Below are 6,805 nucleotides of genomic sequence, written 5' to 3'. Positions count from 1 at the left end.
GAAACAGATCGTAAATCGGAGTTCGGACGAAGGAGAATGAGCTAAAACAAAACTGCTGCGCAAAGTGTCAGAGGTCACGCGGTCGGCTCGCGCGGCCGCATGTCACGGCTGCGCGACGGAGCAGAATTTGATGGAAGACCGCGCGAGAGACCGCGCGAGTCGCCGAGTTTTCGCCCAAAAGTCCGTTTTCAGCCTTTTACGCGATTTTTGGGTATTTTTGAGTCCTACTTGACCTAGGGCATATAAATACTCCCCAAGAACTTATTTCTAAATAGCTTTTATCACCTTTTATCATCTTATCATATTTTACTTTTCCTGAGAGCTGAGGGAGATGGAGAACGGAGCAGAGCAAGATTGAAGATTCTCAACTATACTACGGTTTTATTGTTGAATGATTATTTGTATTTTTGAGATTTTGATTTCTAGTCATATGTCTATGTGTGGCTAGAATCCTTTTTCTCAGGGTTTAGGGAGTAGACATGATTTAAATTTCTGACTGTTTGATTCAATTTATTGGATTGTTATTCCTTTTTATGTTCTTGTTATTATTGTTTGCTTTATTGATTGGCCACCAATTTAGCATAATCATAGGTTTTAATTTGAGATCGGGAGATGATAATTATTACCTGAACTAAGAACATAGAACACATTTATTTTAATTCTAAAGGGAATTGATAACTGTGAGGGCGTTAATCTTAGGAACTTTTAGGAGTTAAATGTTAGAAGTGCGATCCAGGGATGGTAGCCTTGCATGTAATCTACGGTTTGTATGCCACGGGAGTGGGTATGGACTAGCTTAGAGTTTGCCTTAGGAATCGTCTTATTAATTGAATTGAACATGTTAGTTAGGAGAATCCGTTGAAACCTTTGCCTTGGGAAATCTTCTCTTATCTGTTTCTCTGTTTCACAGCTTGCTTTATTTTCTTTCCTGTTGTTTATTTATTTTGTTCTTTACTACAAAAACTCTCATTTTCATTTGTCTAGATAGAGTAGGATAATTTAGGATAGGAATTGGTAAATTCAGTCTCTATGGAATACGACCTTGCTTGCTACTGTATACAATTGCACCCGTACACTTGCGGCGTGTTAAATAAAATAGCGAACAAGCAGTTCTGGCAATGCTCGCAGAGCTGGCAGTGCTCAACTTGGCAGGGCTGGACTGGGCAGCGCTGCACTTGGCAGGGCTGGATTGGGCAGCGCTGCACTTGGCAGGGCTAGACTGGGCAGCGCTGCACTTAATTGGCAGGGCTGGACTGGGCAGCGCTGTACTTGGCAGAGTTCAATTCATATGCATACTCAAAAGGAAAAGACTCAGGGATGAAGTTATGACCAGATTCAATCAAATTATTATCCATGCGTGAAAGATGGTCTGCCACATGATTCTCACTCCCTTTTCTATCCTTTATCTCAACATCGAACTCTTGCAACAATAACACCCAACGGATTAAACGTGGTTTAGCTTGTGTTTTAGTCATCAAGTATCTCAACGCAGCATGGTCACTATGAACAATTACCTTAGACCCAATGATGTAAGCACAAAATTTATCTAAGGCAAAGACTACGACAAACATCTCTTATGTGGTGTAATTTACTTGTGCACTGTTCAGAGTTAAACTATCATAATAAATCACATGCAACATTTTATCAACACGCTGACCTAACACGGCTCCTACGGCATAATTAGACGAATCACACATGATCTCAAAGGGGAGTGACCAATCTGGCGCAATCACAACGGGGGCAGAGCTCAACTTCAGTTTCAATAACTCAAAGGCATTCATGCAAGAATCATCAAAATTAAAGGGTATGTTATGAGCTAGCAGTTTGCACAATGGTTGGCTCATTTTAGAAAAATCTTTTATGAAATGCCGGTAAAAACTGGCATGACCTAAAAAACTCCTAATTCCTTTGACATCAATAGGGGGTGGCAAATTTTGGATTACCTCCACTTTAGCTCTGTCGAAATCTAATCCATTCTTAGACACCACATGACCCAAGACAATACCACGTGTAACCATGAAATGACTCTTTTCCCAACTCAAGGTTAGGCCACTTTCAATGCACCTTTGTAAAACTAAGTCAATCTTATTTAAACAATCACTGAAGGACTGCCCAAACACCGAAAAATCATCCATAAATACCTCCACGAATTTACCAATCATTTTCGAGAAGATGGACATCATGCATCGTTGAAACATCCCGGGTGCATTGCACAACCCAAACGACATCCTCTTCCATGCAAACGTCCCAAAAGGAGTGGTGAAGGAAGTTTTGATTTGATCTACCGGTGCGTCCCAAACGACATCCTCGTGTTGATTCATTCTTGGTTCATCTTTGTTTTGTCCGATGACGGACAATAGTTCAAGTTTGGGGGGTTGATAAACATGCATTTTTACCTCTTGGTGTGTCATTTTTGATGTTTAGTTATGAGGATTTTGTGTGTTGGTTGATTTATTTGAGCTTATATTGGTTTATGGTTAAGAACTTGTCACTTGCTTGTTGTTTGAACAAATTTTCAGAAATAATGAAGCAGAATTTCGAAGAATTGGCTGAAATACAAGTTGTATTTCATCTCGATAGGAGTTCGTGAGCGGAAACAGATCGTAAATCGGAGTTCGGACGAAGGAGAATGAGCTAAAACAAAACTGCTGCGCAAAGTGTCAGAGGTCACGCGGTCGGCTCGCGCGGCCGCATGTCACGGCTGCGCGACGGAGCAGAATTTGATGGAAGACCGCGCGAGAGACCGCGCGAGTCGCCGAGTTTTCGCCCAAAAGTCCGTTTTCAGCCTTTTACGCGATTTTTGGGTATTTTTGAGTCCTACTTGACCCAGGGCATATAAATACTCCCCAAGAACTTATTTCTAAATAGCTTTTATCACCTTTTATCATCTTATCATATTTTACTTTTCCTGAGAGCTGAGGGAGATGGAGAACGGAGCAGAGCAAGATTGAAGATTCTCAACTATACTACGGTTTTATTGTTGAATGATTATTTGTATTTTTGAGATTTTGATTTCTAGTCATATGTCTATGTGTGGCTAGAATCCTTTTTCTCAGGGTTTAGGGAGTAGACATGATTTAAATTTCTGACTGTTTGATTCAATTTATTGGATTGTTATTCCTTTTTATGTTCTTGTTATTATTGTTTGCTTTATTGATTGGCCACCAATTTAGCATAATCATAGGTTTTAATTTGAGATCGGGAGATGATAATTATTACCTGAACTAAGAACATAGAACACATTTATTTTAATTCTAAAGGGAATTGATAACTGTGAGGGCGTTAATCTTAGGAACTTTTAGGAGTTAAATGTTAGAAGTGCGATCCAGGGATGGTAGCCTTGCATGTAATCTACGGTTTGTATGCCACGGGAGTGGGTATGGACTAGCTTAGAGTTTGCCTTAGGAATCGTCTTATTAATTGAATTGAACATGTTAGTTAGGAGAATCCGTTGAAACCTTTGCCTTGGGAAATCTTCTCTTATCTGTTTCTCTGTTTCACAGCTTGCTTTATTTTCTTTCCTGTTGTTTATTTATTTTGTTCTTTACTACAAAAACTCTCATTTTCATTTGTCTAGATAGAGTAGGATAATTTAGGATAGGAATTGGTAAATTCAGTCTCTATGGAATACGACCTTGCTTGCTACTGTATACAATTGCACCCGTACACTTGCGGCGTGTTAAATAAAATAGCGAACAAGCAGTTCTGGCAATGCTCGCAGAGCTGGCAGTGCTCAACTTGGCAGGGCTGGACTGGGCAGCGCTGCACTTGGCAGGGCTGGATTGGGCAGCGCTGCACTTGGCAGGGCTAGACTGGGCAGCGCTGCACTTAATTGGCAGGGCTGGACTGGGCAGCGCTGTACTTGGCAGGGCTGGACTGGGCAACGTTGCACTTGGCAGGGCTGGACTGGGCAGCGCTACACTTGGCAGGGCTGGACTGGGCAGCGCTGTACTTGGCAGAGTTCAATTCATATGCATACTCAAAAGGAAAAGACTCAGGGATGAAGTTATGACCAGATTCAATCAAATTATTATCCATGCGTGAAAGATGGTCTGCCACATGATTCTCACTCCCTTTTCTATCCTTTATCTCAACATCGAACTCTTGCAACAATAACACCCAACGGATTAAACGTGGTTTAGCTTGTGTTATAGTCATCAAGTATCTCAACGCAGCATGGTCACTATGAACAATTACCTTAGACCCAATGATGTAAGCACAAAATTTATCTAAGGCAAAGACTACGACAAGCATCTCTTATGTGGTGTAATTTACTTGTGCACTGTTCAGAGTTAAGCTATCATAATAAATCACATGCAACATTTTATCAACACGCTGACCTAACACGGCTCCTACGGCATAATTAGACGAATCACACATGATCTCAAAGGGGAGTGACCAATCTGGCGCAATCACAACGGGGGCAGAGCTCAACTTCAGTTTCAATAACTCAAAGGCATTCATGCAAGAATCATCAAAATTAAAGGGTACGTCATGAGCTAGCAGTTTGCACAATGGTTGGCTCATTTTAGAAAAATCTTTTATGAAATGCCGGTAAAAACTGGCATGACCTAAAAAACTCCTAATTCCTTTGACATCAATAGGGGGTGGCAAATTTTGGATTACCTCCACTTTAGCTCTGTCGAAATCTAATCCATTCTTAGACACCACATGACCCAAGACAATACCACGTGTAACCATTGAATGACTCTTTTCCCAACTCAAGGTTAGGCTACTTTCAATGCACCTTTGTAAAACTAAGTCAATCTTATTTAAACAATCACTGAAGGACTGCCCAAACACCGAAAAATCATCCATAAATACCTCCACGAATTTACCAATCATTTTCGAGAAGATGGACATCATGCATCGTTGAAACGTCCCGGGTGCATTGCACAACCCAAACGACATCCTCTTCCATGCAAACGTCCCAAAAGGAGTGGTGAAGGAAGTTTTGATTTGATCTACCGGTGCGTCCCAAACGACATCCTCTTGTTGATTCATTCTTGGTTCATCTTTGTTTTGTCCGAGGACGGACAATAGTTCAAGTTTAGGGGGTTGATAAACATGCATTTTTACCTCTTGGTGTGTCATTTTTGATGTTTAGTTATGAGGATTTTGTGTGTTTGTTGATTTATTTGAGCTTATATTGGTTTATGGTTAAGAACTTGTCACTTGCTTGTTGTTTGAACAAATTTTCAGAAATAATGAAGCAGAATTTCGAAGAATTGGCTGAAATACAAGTTGTATTTCATCTCGATAGGAGTTCGTGAGCGGAAACAGATCGTAAATCGGAGTTCGGACGAAGGAGAACGAGCTAAAACAAAACTGCTGCGCAAAGTGTCAGAGGTCACGAGGTCGGCTCGCGCGGCCGCATGTCACGGCTGCGCGACGGAGCAGAATTTGATGGAAGACCGCACGAGAGACCGCGCGAGTCGCCGAGTTTTCGCCCAAAAGTCCGTTTTTCAGCCTTTTACGCGATTTTTGGGTATTTTTGAGTCCTACTTGACCTAGGGCATATAAATACTCCCCAAGAACTTATTTCTAAATAGCTTTTATCACCTTTTATCATCTTATCATATTTTACTTTTCCTGAGAGCTGAGGGAGACGGAGAACGGAGCAGAGCAAGATTGAAGATTCTCAACTATACTACGGTTTTATTGTTGAATGATTATTTGTATTTTTGAGATTTTGATTTCTAGTCATATGTCTATGTGTGGCTAGAATCCTTTTTCTCAGGGTTTAGGGAGTAGACATGATTTAAATTTCTGACTGTTTGATTCAATTTATTGGATTGTTATTCCTTTTTATGTTCTTGTTATTATTGTTTGCTTTATTGATTGGCCACCAATTTAGCATAATCATAGGTTTTAATTTGAGATTGGGAGATGATAATTATTACCTGAACTAAGAACATAGAACACATTTATTTTAATTCTAAAGGGAATTGATAACTGTGAGGGCGTTAATCTTAGGAACTTTTAGGAGTTAAATGTTAGAAGTGCGATCCAGGGATGGTAGCCTTGCATGTAATCTACGGTTTGTATGCCACGGGAGTGGGTATGGACTAGCTTAGAGTTTGCCTTAGGAATCGTCTTATTAATTGAATTGAACATGTTAGTTAGGAGAATCTGTTGAAACCTTTGCCTTGGGAAATCTTCTCTTATCTGTTTCTCTGTTTCACAGCTTGCTTTATTTTCTTTCCTGTTGTTTATTTATTTTGTTCTTTACTACAAAAACTCTCATTTTCATTTGTCTAGATAGAGTAGGATAATTTAGGATAGGAATTGGTAAATTCAGTCTCTATGGAATACGACCTTGCTTGCTACTGTATACAATTGCACCCGTACACTTGCAACGTGTTAAATAAAATAGAGAACAAGCAGTTCTGGCAATGCTCGCAGAGCTGGCAGTGCTCAACTTGGCAGGGCTGGACTGGGCAGCGCTGCACTTGGCAAGGCTGGATTGGGCAGCGCTGCACTTGGCAGGGCTGGACTGGGCAGCGCTGCACTTGGCAGGGCTGGACTGGACAGCGCTGTACTTGGCAGGGCTGGACTGGGCAACGTTGCACTTGGCAGGGCTGGACTGGGCAGCGCTACACTTGGCAGGGCTGGACTGGGCAGCGCTGTACTTGGCAGAGTTCAATTCATATGCCTTTAGCTCAACATCGAACTCTTGCAACAATAACACCCAACGGATTAAACGTGGTTTAGCTTGTGTTTTAGTCATCAAGTATCTCAACGCAGCATGGTCACTATGAACAATTACCTTAGACCCAATGATGTAAGCACAAAATTTATCTAA

At 41.0% G+C, this 6,805-nt stretch overlaps 1 pseudogene; it reads right to left on the bottom strand.

The window, feature by feature from the left end:
* Positions 1–1,235: 1,235 nt before the first annotated feature.
* Positions 1,236–6,805, bottom strand: part of LOC131008002 (uncharacterized) — a 30,477-nt pseudogene continuing 24,907 nt past the window's right edge.

The sequence above is a fragment of the Salvia miltiorrhiza genome, chromosome 2 (assembly GCF_028751815.1).
Source record: "Salvia miltiorrhiza cultivar Shanhuang (shh) chromosome 2, IMPLAD_Smil_shh, whole genome shotgun sequence".
NCBI lineage: Eukaryota > Viridiplantae > Streptophyta > Magnoliopsida > Lamiales > Lamiaceae > Salvia > Salvia miltiorrhiza.
Note: the sequence above shows the minus strand (reverse complement) of the source record. Positions and strands in the feature narration are given on the sequence as shown.